Source organism: Parasteatoda tepidariorum, chromosome 2, assembly GCF_982258835.1.
Source record: "Parasteatoda tepidariorum strain Cologne lab strain chromosome 2, Ptep-v5.0, whole genome shotgun sequence".
Lineage (NCBI taxonomy): Eukaryota > Metazoa > Arthropoda > Arachnida > Araneae > Theridiidae > Parasteatoda > Parasteatoda tepidariorum.
The window spans coordinates 90,802,135-90,821,091 of record NC_141756.1 but is presented as its reverse complement, the minus strand read 5'-3'; the positions used below and the strand labels follow the sequence as shown (position 1 = coordinate 90,821,091).

Here is an 18,957-nt window from a genome sequence, read left to right as displayed (position 1 = left end):
TTCCTCCTGATGATCATGGAAAATAAAATGCCTCACGCATTTGTAAAATTTAGTTCGTTAGGCTAACTGACTCGCAAACCATTTTGTCTCCAATTCGAATCATGTCCTAAGCATGCAATTTTGAATATAGAATATTAGCAACATGGTATCACATGTTGGTCGCATCGCATGTTCGCTTCGTCGGAATCACATGTTTTTTCCTGTCCAACAGCAGGGTAAAATAAATTGTAATACCATTTTTTTTTCTCTTTTGTACCATTTTTGTTAAAAGAATAAGTTGAATTATTTATGTGCTAAAATCAAAGTACTAGCAGCTGATACTATCGTTTACTTTTGTGTACTCTGTACAAATGTTTTTTTTTCTTTCTCTCTTTGATTTTTTTATAACCATCGTTGAACAGCCGGCCCAATTTTATGGGTTCACGACTACTAATGTTCAACTCCGTTGCCTTGTAATTTTGAACCCAATCCAGAAGGCAAGGGAACTCCTGGATCGAGTATTGGAAGAAATTTGCCTTCATGGAGGACTTTTTGATGGAGTTAAGGCGCCTTTGCGTTACATGGAGAGGAAAATCACGAGAACCTCCCTCTGTTAGCATGACGGCAAGGGGACTGTAACCCATGATCAGTCTACCACTGAGGATATTTCACGTCAGCACTGTGTTCGGTGCATGCCGGATGCGGAATTCGTATCGACTGGGATTCGAACCCGGTTCGCCTCATTGGAAAGCTAACGCTCTATTTTTTGAGCCATCACGACTCTCTGTTTGATTTTCCGTATCAACAAGTAATCCTCACAATCAAGAAACCAGAAAGAAGCACTGCATGAAGAAAGAAAGAAAAGAAAACTTCACGAAATTTTAAAAAGATCTCTTAGAAGAAAAAAAATCTTTAAATAGTTTAGTTTACTGATTCGAAGTGAATTCATTTTGAATTACCCTGTTTAGATGTCCCCCTTTTCATCAATAATGATAAAGTAGATATTTCCTTGAATATTATTTTTGCCTGTAACATTTCTTCAGACATTTAATTATCATTACATAGGTTTAAATAGCTCTTTATGTTCTCATTAGGCTATACCACACACAAATATAAAATTTTTACTAAGTTTATACATTCTTAAAAATCATTAATAAAAAGAGTAGGCAGTAATTTAGATTAAAAGAAAAAAAATGATAAATAGAGGCAGATGACAAACATTTACAGCTATCAAATAATGCCAACTTTAAAAAATATTTATCTACATAATATTTCAAATACTTATCTACATATTTTGCTTACAAGTAGCAAATTTTTTAATGAAATAAACACTTAAAATGAGAATTATTATAATAACTGTATAAAAATACTGTAGTAAATTAATTTACAAATAATATTCCACTCTAAATAAAGTATTTCATTTTACATTTTCTTTTTTTATTTTATTTATAATACACAGTATGGATGGTAGCTTTGATAAAAGGGCTATACATTTTTCAGGACGATAATTTTTAACAGTTTTTTGATTTATACAAATTAATAAATCTATCCTAATGTTAATCAGTCTAATGTAAAGTTAAGATTTTAACAATTCAAAGACAATAAATAAAGTATAATGATAGTAAATTCGGTGATAACTAAGATGTAATATATTTTTCTCCTTGTGACATAACTATCTCAAATTTACAACACAATATATTTTTTCCTATTATGTCAAGTTTTTACAAATTTATGTAATATTATTCGCATTGACGATTGCAATATATTTTCATCAATAAACAGGAAAACAAATAAATCAATACAAATGCTACATTTTCCCTACGCTATTAATAATTTTAAGTCACATTCAAACAAAATATCTTCCAAATATGGTGCAATCTTAATATGGTGCTAAGTTAATCCATAATATCGTGCAAATTAATCCTTGTTAGATTTTATTACATAATGCTAAAGGTACATTTAGGAAAACTTGGTAAAATTGAACACTTTATTGTGGTTGCAACAAATTTACAAGTTGTTTTAGTTCCAATATTATTATTCACAACAATTTCTATGAGAGTGAATGATAAGTCATCAACAATCTTTATTTTTTGAACTTCAAAAACCATTAAATAATACAAAATTATAAAAGAAATCACTGCTTTTTATGTTATATTTCTTATAAAATAATGTAAAAATTTAAAAAAGTCAAAAATATTATGTAATTTTAAACGATAACATATTAGATTATTGATTACAATTAATAGGATAAATAAAAAAATGACTCGCGTATGAAGCAAAAAGAAGTTAAAAACTAAATAAGAATATTACAGATCCAAAATCTTGAAGAATTATTCATAAACTGTCTCATATGAGGCATTGTTTTATATCAACAATTTATAAATATCATTCTCATAAAAATTGATAAAAATCATCATTGATAAAAATATAAGACTACACTTGTTTGAGACAGTTTGTAAAAGAAAGACAAAAAAAAGATTGATTACGCATTTGCTTCAAGAAAATATGAAATAGATTGTTCACTTAATAAAAATTAATTAATTAATTAATGAAAATAAATAAATTATCTAATTATTTAAAATTAATTAATATGAATGAATGAATTAATTCATTAGGATGAATTCATTAATTAACTACTTAAGATATATAAATATCATTCTCATAAAAATTGATAAAAATCATCATTGATAAAAATATAAGACTACACTTGTTTGAGACAGTTTGTAAAAGAAAGACAAAAAAAAGGTTGATTACGCATTTGCTTCAAGAAAATATGAAATAGATTGTTCACTTAATAAAAATTAATTAATTAATTAATGAAAATAAATAAATTATCTAATTATTTAAAATTAATTAATATGAATGAATGAATTAATTCATTAGGATGAATTCATTAATTAACTACTTAAGATATATAAATTAACTAATTAATAAGAATTAATTAATTAGCGTAAATGAATTAATTAAAATAAATAAAAAATCCCCACAAAAAATTAACTTTAAAAAACACATTTAAGAATGAAATAACATCTGCTATAATTTCTTAATAAAAAATTTTTAGATTATGAAATATTTTCTAAAAAGTTATTTTTTGTGCATTAATTTACTAAGAGCCTTTCATTCAGGAAAGAATGAATATTTTTCCCAGTACACAATTCATAGTTTTATCTTAAATCTAGTTAGTAGATCCTGTCAACCATTTTTCTCAATTTTACTTGAAAAGTCTTTGTTTACACATTTTTCTTTCTTATTTTTATCAGTATAAAATTAAAATCCATTAGTTTATAAGGTGCAAAAATCCATAAGTCGAAATCTATTGTTTTTAATTTGAATCCAACATATCTTCCAATCAAATCCTGATAATTTCCAGTGTGATTCCTTTCTGATAGATGTACCTAGTAAAAGAAAAGAAAAAAAGAAATAAATTCTATGAGCTACTATAACATTTAAATAATTTTTTTAAATTGTGTAATAAAGCGAATGTGTATCTACAAATCCTCTATCTTGCTAATTAACTAAATATTTTAAATATAAAAATTGTATTTTCTCATTTTATGAGAAAATGCTCTAAAAATTGAATTGAACACTTTTTCATATATTTCACATATTTTTTTAGAAAAAAATTTTCTTCAAAATTTTAAAGCGTGAAAAAAGGGAACGTATATTTACTTTCAAAATAAAGGGTTTGTAATTAAAATAAATAAATTATATGCATTTTCACTATAAGTACCCAGTTAAAAATGTTAGCATATTAATTCATAATATAGTGCAAACTTGTTGCAACATTAAGACGTTGTCAAATTGATTCATATCACAGTGCAAATTAATGCTTCTTAAAGCAAATTGCGCAATGCTTTTTTTCAACTTAAACTAAATTGAACAAATTAAAGCAAACTAACACTTTGTTATTTCAATTTCTACCATAGTAAAGTTTAAGGTAGTACCAATTTGAGAATGTTTTATAGTTATTACTTTCCAAATTGAGAATTTAAAAAAGTTGCAAAAGCATTGAGTGGGGAAAAAAAGGTGGCGTGAATGCATAATGTACTGCGAAGATAAGTTTTGCAAACTGTGCTTCAATTCAGGGCTACGGTTCAAATTCACGAAATATTACGGATTTTAAGTGAAACCCTGTTACTTTAATTCGAAACCTATTAATGTCTAGGTTACACCGGTTTCTCTGATCGTGTAAATTTTATTTATTTTTATTATTAATTTAAGTATTTATGAACATTTAGAAGAAAAAAAAATATGAATATATAATATATTTCAAAGAAGAAGGTATGGTATTAATTGTTTAATAAAGAACTGTGGTTTAAATTCGTACCATATTAAATTTCAACATTGAAATAATTTATCTAAGAGTTGTACATTGTTAAATATAAAGATTAATTTAGGAATGCATAAATAATTAAATATCATTCAGAACAAAAAGTGATGTGAATGTATAAAGGAAACAAAAAGAACGTAAGAAAAATATGGTTCAGTAAAAAAAAATTTCGAAAACGTTTAGAAAACGAAACATAATGTAATGATGAGAGAGAAGTAACAAAAAGAGCGTAAGAAAAATATGGTTCAGTAAAAAGAAATTTCGAAAACGTTTAGAAAACGAAACATTATGTAATGCAAGAGAAGTAACAAAAAGAACGTAAGAAAAATATGGTTCAGTAAAAAAAATTTCAAAAACGTTTAGAAAACGAAACATTATGTAATGCAAGAGAAGTAACAAAAAGAACGTAAGAAAAATATGGTTCAGTAAAAAAAAATTTTTAAAAACGTTTAGAAAACGAAACATAATGTAATGCAAGAGAAGTTAAGAAAGCTGCGGTTCAATAAATAATGCGGTTCAGTTGTACAAACTATCAAGTTTCACTATCGAACAAATTTATCAGGGAGTGCAAGTTTTGGAATTTATTTTTGGCAGAAAAAATTTTAATAGTTTTTATGCAATATATAATTTTATAATATAATTTTTTATATAATATAATGATTTTTAACATTTAAAAACCCAGAAACGCTTAAAAAAATAAATAAAATAATATATATATATATATATATATATATATATTCTTTTTTTTTCATTTTCTTTAACGTTCTTTTTTTTTTTTTAATGATTTGATTGTACAAAAAATGGCCAAAAAAAGGTGCGAAAACAAATTTAAGTAAATCGAAAATTACATCCATATAAAAGTCAATATTTTTCATCATATGGCTCGAAATTTTTTTCAAAAGAGTCAAAATGCATGAAGTACTTCAACTTTAAGCGGAAACAATTTTAAAATTCTTCCAATTCATTTCCAGTCATAAAAATTTGGCGCTCTATAGAACGAATTGATTGGCGTCCCTTGCTAAAAACTGGAGTAACCCGTAAAACTTTTTCTTATTTTTATTTTTCCTCTCGTCCGGTTCATTAAGATTTTTTCGAGCGATGCACATTCCATTTGTCGACACCACGCAGTCTGGCCCTCACACTTTTTCCCCCTAGTTCGAAAATAATTTTTTTCCTTTTTCATTATTATTTTTTTTCCTCTTCTGCATCACCGTTCTGCTCTTTGTAAATGCATCTTATTTCTTTCTTCTTTGATTTTTTTCTTCTTTTTTTTTTGTATTTTATTTTCTTACTTTTTTTCTTCCTCTTTTTACCTGACGTCTTTAGGTCGTTACGAGGGGGGTTGTTCTGAAAGTGATAAATTAATATTTTTATTAGTGTCTCTCCAGATGGTTCGAAGTCGATGTTTCGAATTGTTCTGTTTTCATTCATTACCATTTATTTCTATTTTCTGATTAATGTAAGCCGTAATTTGTCATTTTAATGACTATTCTCTAAATGTATTCTGCTCGCAGAGAAAAATTAGTATTGTTCTTTTCTAACTTCAACTGTTTAATATGCTATCAGAACATCTTTCATTTTATAATTTATTTTTCGTAGCTTGCTCTTATATTCTTGACCATCAATCGAGAACCAAGAAAGTTAATTACATTTTCAGCACTCATGAAATAATTTTTAAATTGATTCCGTCATGAAAAATATTTAATGCAGTTTATTCAAGATGTGATAAATAAAATAACAGCATACTCATTGGTTTTATTAATATATTAACTTAATTCAAATCATTGTGTTTTTAAGAACTTAGTCATGAACACAGTGGCGTAGTTTTGACGAGGGTTTGGGGGGCAAGACTTTCCCCGAAATATATATATATATATATATATATATATATATATATAATAAATAAATAAATACAAGAAAACACTAAGAAAGTTAAGAAAAACAATAAGTATCATTTATTGCATTTATTGCGCTTAAGCTGCAAGTAAACAGCACTCATTAGATAAGTTCAAAATGAAGAATAAAACAAAGAAAAATTATAGACATATAAAAAATAGGGGTGGGAAATAATAAGTAAAAAAATAACAAACAACATTTTATTTAAAAAAAAAATTTAATTTTCACAATTTTCACAATTTATTATTTATTTCACAATTAATTATCACAATTTTTTTTTAAATAAAATGTTGTTTGTTATTTTATTTTTTTACTTATTATTTCCCACCCCTTTTTTTCATATGTCTATAATTTTTCTTTGTTTTATTCTTCATTTTGATATGTATGTCATATATATATATATATATGTCATATATATATATATATATATATATATATATATATATATATATATATATATATATATATATATATATATATATATATATATATATATATATATATATATATATATATATATATGCATATCTATATATTTATACACAATTAAATTATTAGATTATTTTATGCATTTGTTACTATAGGTAATTAAATTTTTTACGTATTAATCTTAATACCAGTTATATTAACTTTCGAACCACGCTTCTTAGGAAAATCTATAACTTTTTCATCTTCACCTTTTTTATCAAATGTATTCTGCTCCGAGGAAAAATTAGTATTGTTCTTTTCTAATTTCAACTGGTTAATATGCTATCAGAGCATCTTTCATTTTATAATTTACTTTTTTGTAGCCTGTTCTTATGTTCTTGATCATCAATCGAGAACCAAGAAAGTTAATTACATTTTCAGCACTTATGAAATATTTTTAAATTGATTCCGTCATGAAAAATCAAAATATTTAATGCAGTTTATTAAAAATGTGATGAACATAATAAAAACATACTCATTGGTTTTAATAATATTTAATTTTTCTAAACTTAATTCAAATCATTGTTTTTTAAGAACTTAGTCATGAATCACTAAATTATTATTTCCTTTTATTATAGGTAATTAAATTTTTTTATTTATTAATTGTCATTTTATCTTAACACCACTTATATAAATTTTCTAACAGCGCTTTTTTGAAAAATCTATAACTTTTTTATATGCACCTTTTTTATCAAATCTATTTTGCTGCGAGGAAAAATTAGTATTGTTCCTTCCTAACATCAACTACTTAATATGCTATCAGATCATGTTATCTTTATACCAGTTACATCAACTTTCTTACCACGCTTTTTAGAAAAATCTATAACTTTTCTATCTTCACTTTTTTTTTTTTTTGTTACTCATTTGATTTTTATCAAGCTTGCACTTTTAATATTATTATTTTTTGAATTCCTGAGTTTTTTTTTTTTTTTTTTTTTTTTAATTTTTGTGTTTTTGTTGTTATTATTATTAGTAATAGTAGCATTAGTAAAAAGTACAATACGTTTTCAAGGAAAAAAACTTCATAAGTTAACCTCAAACAAACAGTAGAATTAGCATTAATTTCATGAAATCAAATCTTTTTTAATATAACTTTATGAAATGCCTCAAAATAAGATAAATCTAAAGTTTATATTTTTCCTTTAAGTAAAGACAAAAATGCTCATGAAGATTAAAACTATCTTTAAGCAGTTAACAATTTCAGTTTTTGTAAAAAAATTTCCACAAATGAGATTTTTTTTCCTGAAAAATTTATGGAAATTAGAGAAAATGCATGAAAATGGACTGATGATTTGTCTTCGTTGATGCATGAATATGCATCAACAAAGTTGCATCAAAAATGCATCAACAACTTACTACTTAAAATGTTGATGACAAAGTAATTTGTTATTAATTTATTATTAAATACCAATATGTTATTTTATTGAAATACAACCCCGAGATCTATTTCCTTTAAAGATTATAGGGCAAAAAGTTCTTTTTTTAGGGGAATTTTCTATTGGGGGAATTATATTATATATAAAGGGAATTTCTCTTTTTATTAATTTATTTCATTGAATTTATAATTGTTGTTCACATCTGATTTTTTATATAATTTGTTGATGACAATGTATACATATTGTAATTTACGCCAATTACTATTTTATTCTGATAAAACCCTTCGTCTACATCCTTTAAATATATTAGGGAAAAATAGCTTTTATTTATTTATTTATTTTATTGGTTTTGAGATCATTATACATATCTGATTTAGATTATTTGCTGATGACATTAGATTCGTTAATAACAAAGAATAAATTTTATAATATGTATTAATTGGCTACTTTATCAAGAAACAAACCTTTGTCCACTTCCATTAAATATATTATACACAATTCCATTTTATATATAAGTCAAATAGCTACTTTTATTTATTTATTTCATCGATTTTACGATCATTGTACTTATTTGATTTCTTATATAATTTGTTGATGACATTATGACTGATGATAATAAAGTATACATTTTATAAAATGCACCAGTTGCTATTTTATTAGTGATACAACCTCTTCGTCTACTTCCTTAAAAATATTGGGGGGAAATATCTCTTTTCATTTATTTTTTTCATTGATTTTACGATCACTGTACACGTTTGACTTCTTAGATAATTTGTTGATGACATTATGTCTGTTGGTAACAAAGTATACATTTTATAAAATGTACTAGTTGCTATTTTATTGTGATACAACCTCTTCGTCTACTTCCTTGAAAGTATTAGGGGAAAATAACTCTTTTTATTTACTTATTTAATTGATTTTAAGATCATTGTACATATTTGATTTCCTAGATAATTTGTTGATGACAAAATATATAAAATATGTATCAATCGCTATTTTATTGTCATATAACCTTTGTCCATTTCCTTTAAATATATTGGGGACAAATAGCTGTTTTCATTTAATTATCTATTTCATAAATTTTATGATCATTGTACATATTTGATTTCTTGTGTAATTTGTTGTTGACATTGCATCTATTGATGACATTTTATACACTTCATATATTTCATATAACCTTTGTCCATTTCCTTTAAATATATTAGGGACAAATAGCTATTTTTATTTAATTATCTATTTCATAAATTTTATGATCATTGTACACGTTTGATTTCTTATGCAATTGGTTGTTGGCATTGTATCTATTGATGACAATGTTAATATGTGTCAATTGCTATTTTATTGCGTCACAACCCCTTTGTCTACTTCCTATAAATATATTTGGGACAAATAGCTCTTTTTATTTATTTATTTCATTGATTTTTATGATCATTGTATGTACATATTTAGCTTCCTATATGATCTGTTGACGACATTATAACTATTGATAACAAATTATACATTTTAAAATGTGTACCAATTGATATTTTATTGTGATACAACCCCTTTGTCTACTTCCTTTAAAAATATTAGGGCAAATAGCTATGAGGTGTGAGAAAAATATTAAAAATAAAATAAAATCATCTTGATACGCATTTTCATTCACTAAGTGTTCGTGAAGTGGTGTGAAGCCAAGCTGAAACAATTCGTTCTTCGAGTTCCGCTTAACCTGTTGTTAGAGTTTTTCTAGTTCCTTTTATTAATCCAATTTAATATTTTTTCTATCCTGTTTACACATTATTTTTTCCCCTCGGCTATTATACGAACTATATGAATGGATATGACAAAAGATTACTATCAAGTACATTTAGTTACACTCTTGTAAATTATGCCAAAGAAACAATTAGATGACAAAATGATTTCACTGTGTTGCCATTCTGTGTTATATAAATAGTGATGATGGGTGAACAATAACGAAAAAGGGCGGCAACCTGTGTTTAGGGCTATTTGTGGGTATTTGTAGTGGTCTAGTGAACATTTTCACTGAGTTTTTTTATGTTTTGGAAGAAAAAAAGTTGTTGCAAATCAATCTTTTGTTGTCTTATTTTGTATGTCAGTTCTCAAGGAAAGATAATATCGTAGTCAGTATGTATGGAAGTTAAGTTAGGTTATCCGGAAAGCTCTTACCAATTTCGACAGAAAATAGAAACACAGTAAATTTGAATTTTTTCCCCATTTATTTAATAAATTATAAAGACTATTTTACAGTGATCTATTTGAGTTTTCATCTTTCAGACAACATGAAAATTGTATCCTACCTCTCTCTCTCTCTCAAAAAAAAAAAAAAAAAAAAAAATTAAAACAATTTTAAAAAAATCTCATGTGCTAAAATTTTTTTTTGTGAGTTATGGCCTCGACCAAAAAGTTTAGTTGTTTTACCATTAAAGCGACCTTCTAATGATCAGAGTATCTAATCTATGGTAAGAGGTCCTGTAAAAAAGATTGATGGGGTAGAACATCCCACTGATTGATTGTTAACAATATTGTACAAGTTGTGAAAGATACGTCAGCTGCTAACATTCGTCCGATTTACTATTTCTTGACGTCTTTGTTGAATTTCTCTCGATTAATCTTCTAATTGGAAACAATACTTTTCAAATTCAATCCTATAGCGTATACCAGGGCTCGAAAAAACTCAGAAATTTTACCCGTCCCCGTGGACGGCTTGTCCAACAATATACCCGTCCTCCTTTGAAACTAACCCTTCGCTTCTAAATAAATAAAAATATAATTTCCTCTCATTTATTACAAACATTTATATAAATTGCACAATGAATTAGTAGTTACTAGGATTACATTATACAGTAATAAAAGAAATACTAGGTTACTGATAGTAACCTAGTATTTCTTTTATGAAATAATTTAAATGACAAAGGTCAAGTTATCTGGAATATTAATTTATCCGAGGATATTGCGTTTTTTAAATGAATCAAATACGACGTTTGCCAGTTCCACAATCAAGCCAATGATTTACAGAGGTTTCTGCACAGAAATCTGAAAGGGGTTTTCCATTTAGGTAGATGTTCATCATTGCGTTTATAACGCTACTTTTTTAAAACCAGTACGTAATGTGTTTTCTTCTAAGTTCATTGCTGAGAAGCCCCTTTCAAGCGTTGCAGTACTCCCAGACAGCGAAAACATCAATTCCACCATACGCAGTATGTTGCTGTATTTCTAGATTAGAGGGTCATTTTAGAAGTGAAGTGCTAGACTCTTGTAAGATAACAAAAATTGAAAATGTATCACGAACATTGAAGGGAAAATGGCCGTCAGCGCGGGCGTCGGATTCGAGAAATTCGTTGTCCGCGGGGAATTTTTGACCGCCGAGGACGGGCGGACGGGTGGTTTTTCGAGCCCTGGCGTATACGCTAAGGCGTAAATATATCATTAACTGTAAACCATTCCAACATATGAAGACCTGTACATACTGTACCTAACAAAAATCAGCGCGAACTTTCTTGACTCCCTTATAAAGACTCTGGCTTTTGGATATTTCTGTAGTAATTTATTTCTTCCAAAATAAATTTATAAAATGCTAACATTTAAATTTTCTGCAAAGTAAAAGTCAACTGGCAGTGACGGAGATCAGCAATCTCTATTGCAAGCCTGTTCTCAAATCACTAACTTTAATGGAACTTAAATTTTTGCCTCCATTAAACAAAAGTTTGTATTACGTTATTTGTTTCTGATTATCTTTTCCGAATGTTTCATTTATGTGTCATTGATGTAAGTACTGCAAAATTATAAATATACGCCACCGTAAATGAAAAGGAATTTTTCTCTATAACTATCTACTTTCGCTGAGGAAAACTATAAATTGAGTAGAATTTTTTTTTAATTAATGAAGAAAAGTGTGATGGTTTGAATATATTAGTCAATTATTGTTATTCTAATTAATATTCTACTCAAACAATATTTCTTGCTCACGTACTACACCGATTCATTTCGATTAATCATTAACTCTTAGTAAATCAAAAATTAAATTACGTCTGCATTAATTCAATGATTGAATATCTGCAATTTATTATGCATATTTTATTTGTATTTTTTTTATATATAGGTTATAATTCAGTAGAGCAATTAAATTACTTTTTAGAGTCATGTTAACCTTGAACGTCTGTTAAAAAAAGTGTGAAATTAAAAAGGAAAAACTTACATTCTATAGAACAAATCCATCATCTTTTATTCAAAGGAAATTCTTTATCGGTATTTTTTATCAAGTCAACCTTTTATTATTATTATTAGTTTAAATTAGATCAACTAGTGAAAGTGCTTTGTCAGGAGAATTAACTAGCAATCAAAGTTGGTGTTACGATTATTATTATTACTTTTTGAATCATAAAACTAAGGTCTAAGAGAAATAAAAAAGACGAATCACGAGTTTAAGTGCTTCAAGTTCAAAGCAAAACTAGAACTAAAAAAAAGGAGGGAAAAAAACACTCTTTTTATTGCGAGTAACAGTGCTTATTGAAGCTCTTTCGCCAAGGAAATAAAAAATCCACAATTTATATGCATCACAATTAAAGCAAATCTGAAATTTTAAACCATATATACCAACTATATATATGATATTACCAATTTATCTGGCCCTTATAAGGGACAAATAAAATATTTTAAAAGTTGGTAAACTTTTTAAAAGTAGCCAATTTGGCTGGAGTTTGGCTTTCTAGAAAGAAGAAAATTATCAAAATCAATGAATAAATATAAATTTCTGCAAATAATGCTACGTTGGAGTAACTTTATGAATATTAAAAAATTTGATCATAAACGTTTTTCATTATCACAAAACGAAGTGCTTTTCTTCACATTGACGTTTGGCACCATTTTCAGAATTAGAATAGACAGTGCCGGCTAAAAATAAGCTAAACATGAACCAAACAGTCATGAATAACTGTTTCAAACTCAGAAGTGTTCTGAAAATAGTATAAAACTACTACTAAACTCAGTGGCGCGACAGCCCAAAAAAGGGCCAAGGCCTACGGTAACCATCTCAGTTTTCTTGACCTTTGGGCTGTGTAGTGCAAGAGCAGATATGGTGGTCAGCCCAATGCGGAACGACCAGTGTTTAGCTCCAAAGCATGCGCTTGTTACTCATTTTATCGACCCACTGAAGGGATGAAAAACTAAGTCAACCTTGCCCGGTCCAAGGATCGAACCAGGGATCTGTGGCACGACAGCGCGAAGCGCTACGCTCAGCCACAGCGCGTCATGAAAATAGTATATTTCTTTAAAAAAAATATGTTAATTTACATATACCATAAAGAGAGAGCTAGTAGCTAATAGTAGCCTTTATAAATTATTAAAAAGCAAAGATCACAAATGCTTTTCAATCTTACAAAGCTGCCAGCTTTCTTCATACAATGATATTTTCGTACCATTTTCAGTTTTAGCATAGAAGGCATTGGCAAAAAGTGTACAAAGCCTGACCTAACAGTCATAAATAACTGTTACAAATTCATAATGAATAAATGGCATATTATTCGCTATTTTTAGCCAACGTTCACTAAACTAATTCTATGAACGGTACAAAACATCAATAAGAAGAAAAGTTTCAGTTTTATGAAAATGAGACTGATAATTTTGTGACTGAAAAGGTTTGTGACTGATTTTTTTAGTACTTAAAAAAGAATCCCGGTGACTCAGGGGATAGAGAGTTCGCCTTCCAGTTAGGTGACCCAGGCTCGAATCCCAGCGGCGGCTGGTTGATACTAATTCTGCTCCAACCACAGTGCATACGTGAAATATCCTCAGTGGTAGACGGATTATGGGTTGGAATCCTCTTGACATCGGGCTAACCATGCGTGGTTTTCCTCTTCACATAACACAATTGCTGGTTTGTTTCATCAAAAAGACCTCCCGAAGGCCAGTTTCTACAGATGTTGGACCTATGATTTCCCTTGTCTTCTGGGATGGGTTGGGTTCAAAATTATAATTTTACGGTGTTGAACAAGTTGTAAAATCAGTATATATATATATATATATATATATATATATATATATATATATATATATATATATATATATATATATATATATATATATATATATATATATATATATATATATATATATATATATATATATAATAAATAAATAAATACAGGAAAACACGAAGAAAGTTAAGAAAAACAATAAGTATTTTATTTGCTGTTATTTTTTTAAAAAATTTTTGAGTGCTCCTCACACTATTGTATTAATATATTTTGCTTCGGCTTTATTGATACAATATCAGAAAGCACTCTGTTTTGCGGATATAATCGTGTGGGTTGAAGAAAAGATTATATCTTTTCTTTTTGCCGGTTTTTTTAAATAAAATTTCACCTTTTTTTTTTTTTTTTTTTAAACTGTTTGTTATTTTTTTACTTATTATTTCCCTCCCTTTTTTTAATTTGTCTATTATTTTTCTTTGTTTTATTCTTCATTTTGAACATATATATATATATATATATATATATATATATATATATATATATATATATATATATATATATATATATATATATATATATATATATATATATATATATATATATATATATATATATATATATATATATATATATATATATCAGTGCACTCCCGATTATCCGGGCTAATCACCGGGACAGGTCGCACGGACAATCGAGAAACACGGATAATCCGAAAACTCCTTTTATTAAAGAAAAAATCAATATCAGTACAAAAAATATAAAAATTACTCACAATTGCATGCTGTAAAACATCAGACTAGGAATTTTCCTTTTAAAAAAATGTGTAATGCGTCTTCGCCATTTATCGATACACATATTTTACGAACCGCAGTAATGTCACCGTAATCAAATCCTCCCATGTAATCTAATAAAGTTTCCACAGAGCAGCAGTATGAGAAATTGTATTTCCCTCATTTACTACATCTTCTGCATCAGTTACTATCATCACTATTTGATTTAACAACATAACGATGCCTTCATCTGTCAAATACTGGAAACCAATCTTCTAAATTTTCTTCATCAAGAATTTCGAAACCTTAGATTCTTTTTGCTTGTTCGAAAATACTGTTATCATATTTTTCTTGAACATCTGAAGAAGATTGTTCATCAAGCGGTATGATCTCTCTCCAAGATTGTGATAACATAGACGATTTTACCCTTGACCATGCTGCTGATATTCCATATACTGTAATCCAATAACGAATATTGCTTCCAGAAATTTTGTAGTGTCATAACTTCAAGAATCAAAGTTTTTTAATTCTGAAAATGTTTCTCTTTATATTTTTTGTGACTCCGGAATGAGCACGGATAATCGAGAGTGTACTGTATATATATATATATATATATATATATATATATATATATATATATATATATATATATATATATATATATATATATATATATATATATATATATATATATATATATATATATATATATATATATATATATATATATATATATATATTTATATAAAGTCTTTTTTTACAGATGACGACAGGGACTCCCAGCAACAGCCTTAAGCTATTGTCCACTTCAATCAGAAAATATTTTTATATTCATACAATATCGTAAGGGTTATTAAAGTCATTAATCATTAAAAAAATTTCGATCTGTGATGAATTAAAAATATTAGCATTTTGGTATGTATCAGCTACTGCATCAAGCTCATTTAGTCTCCTAAGGGGAGACGGGAGAGCAAAAATCGGAAAGGGATTCATAGTTTATTCTGGCTTCATGATGGAGTCCCCATATTTCCCACCAAACGGTCACGTGTCTGTTTTATACTGACATTTATGGGGTGTTGTTAAGCCTACTTAGTACTGAGGGGCATATGCATTAAATAAACGTACAGTCATTTCTTTCTATTCATACAATGGTGCGTTTATCCATGGGAGTATGTGTTATGCAACTTTCGGCTTGTATGCAAGCAAAATTGTGATTGATGGAATTTATTAAGTTCTTGTGGTAACCGAATTACTCATGTACCTCTTAAGGGAATAAAGGGAACATTTTATTTTAAAAATCTAATTAAAATATGTGGTGTGCTGATTTGCAGTGATTAAAATTTTGATCTTTGATGCGTAAACGCTGTTAATAAAACTGCTTTGAAAAAGTTTAATATAAGGCTCAAGTTCGATATTTTGATTCATTCACTTAATTTTGGTAAAAATGATTCATCAATGAAATTTTTAGCATGATTTACAAACTTGAATTAAGGTTGGTAAATATAATAATTTACATCTTCATTTATCGCGCTGAATTTCATGTATTGCACAGAATATCATTTAAATTTAGCCAATATCTTGATATGACGCTAAGTTGAACCTTATTATTGTGCAAATTTGTCCTACTTGTTTACATGATATTAAGGATTAACTTAGACGGAATCATGGTTCAACTTTGCACACAGTGATTGCTTTTTATGCCTGAAATATTATAAATAATTATAAAATTTTAATATAAGTTAAGTATTAAGTATTCATGGATAAAAAATATTTAATCGGTGTTTGAGAAAATTTTTTAGTAAATTGAAGTGGGTAAATATAATTATCCATCTGTCACAAACGTTAATGAATGTTCAATAATAATAGTGCTTAAATTAGCCACAATCCTAAGAAGGTGCCAAATTTAAACCTTATTACTGCCATCTAACATTCACAAATCAATCTCCCCATATAACACGATGCTATGGATCAACTTGGAAGGAAACATGGTACAATTGTAAGTCGACCTTAACCAGAGATTATTAATAAAAAAAAATTCATGAAATGTTATTAAGTTACAAAAAATGTTTTATATAAGATAGTTCGTACATGATAATTTATTAATTTCATTTCAGTAAAAATGATTTTTCAGTGTCTAAGTAAAAATTTATGTAACAAGATTCTCCAACTAAGTTGGTTTGATAGTAAAAGTTTCTTTCACTTTTTAAAATACTCAGATTTATTATAATAGAGAAAGAGCACAGTGGACTATTAACATTTCTTTTATTTTGATGCATAAAATGTTGATAAGCTTTAAAGAAGTTAAATGTTTGGGATATTTGATAATGATTTAATGAGATAGTTCATTAATCATTAATTTTATTGCAGTAAAAATAATTCATCAGTGTTCAAGTCAAAATTTACTGCAAATTAACTTCAATCAATTGAAAGTAAAAAACGAGATTTAAGATTTTAAACTCGATTTCAAGTAAGTCTTAAAAGGACGTTTCACTTTATAATATTCTAAGTTATGGTAAGTTGCATGCAGAAACGCAACAGGGACAGCAAATTTTTGGACTAAGAGAAATTAAATGGTAATTAATACATTTTAAAGGAGTTTTATGGGTTATGTTTTTATGTATAAATGTTTTAATATTTTTATGTTTTAATATTTATACTTTTATGTCTTATGTTTTAATATTTTTATATTTTATGTTTTTATATTTATTTTGTTTTTTTATGTTTTATGTTTTAATATTTTGATATTTTTTATTTTTATGATTCTATTTTTTATGTTTCGTGTTTTTATGTTTCATGTATTTATTTTTAATGCTTCATGCATAAAGGAGTTTTATAGCAAATTAAATTACTGTTAAAATAATTTTCAAAACTGAACAGAAGCATTAGTTGCTTTCCATTATTTCACAATACATCTTTGACGGGGCAAATGTACAATCAATTCGTGGTAATTCGAGTCTAAAGGGACCAATGAAATCTTTCGACAATTCTAAAATTTAATACTTCGATTTTCCTTTTTTGGGTTTTTTTATTTGAAATATATTTTTTGGAAGTTTAATTAATACATAATTAACTAAATTAGTATTTTATACTCTCTTGCTTTTCAGATAACTAGCAAAAAACGACTAAAAAATAATTCAACTATAAATATTACATAAAAATTATTATAAAAAACAAACAAAAAATACTTATTTTTAAAATTTATATCCTTGAGTACTTTTATGAACTATATTTTCCACGCTTTATTTATACATTGTAGTCTTTTAATAAATTATGACTAAAATATTTTCTTTTTAACAACGAAAAGAAGGGAGACTAAAATAAGGGCACGTGGAGATGACATGTTTAATAGAGCTCCCTCAAACGAACGATAGATAAACACGTGTGCAAGATGCCACCTTTTTCCATCCTAGGACAAAAGATTTGAAGCAGTGGCCATGATGCAACTGGTTGGACGGATTGAATCGCTTCTATATCCCCCAAAACCAATCATTATTTTCTGCGAGGGTGGGCGTACTCCACCCACCCTATCCCGGAAATTCAAAAGCGTGGGAAGAATTCAGATCCCGGACAATTCATCTTTTTTGAGCCAGAAAGGATTTTTTCTGTGGTACAACAAAGCCTTCCTCGGAAACCGTCCTTCTCGTCTGCTTTTGTCGAGAGCTCGAATGTTCGATATGTTTTCGGGGTAGACAAAAGTGTTCCGAACGAAGATGCTCTCTGAACTGAATAAAAAGGATAATATTCTTTTTCATTGTGCTCTGCCACCCACGTTGAATATGAGAAATGTCTTATGGAAGGTAACAGTGCTTTCAGTTGTGTTTTTTTTCTGGGACACAAATAAACAAACTAGCCCGAAAATATTTTAAATGCATTCACAGTTCATCGTTGAAAATTTCGTGAAGTTAAAGCAACATACACTGCCGAATTAAACAATTGAGGGCTTTAATACAAAAAGCAGGTAAATCCGAACAATCCCACATATTTTGTGATCTGGTTTGTGACTTGGTTTGGTTTGGTGATGGTCTGCTTGGTGACTGGTTGGATGTCTAGTTTATTTTGGTAAAAAACCGAATAAAATTAAATAAAATACAAAGTGGAAGTAGTCTTACCCACTGATGTTACATTTGTGCTCTGTTCTTGCACCCATCGAAACAGGAACAGTCTGCAAA

The 18,957-nt window shown here is 27.5% G+C and overlaps 1 long non-coding RNA gene across 4 annotated transcripts in view; it reads right to left on the bottom strand.

Moving 5' to 3' along the window:
* Positions 1-1,399: 1,399 nt before the first annotated feature.
* The window catches only part of LOC122270466 (uncharacterized), a 112,428-nt gene continuing 94,870 nt past the window's right edge, over positions 1,400-18,957 (bottom strand). For 3 of the 4 annotated variants that reach the window (XR_015431445.1, XR_011636192.2, XR_006225813.3), the window contains 2 exons: positions 18,898-18,950; positions 1,400-3,374 (listed from right to left, as the gene is read on the bottom strand). This is a non-coding gene — a long non-coding RNA (uncharacterized LOC122270466). The remainder of the gene's footprint in view (positions 3,375-18,897; positions 18,951-18,957) is intronic. The other variant, XR_015431446.1, reaches the window with a different exon arrangement.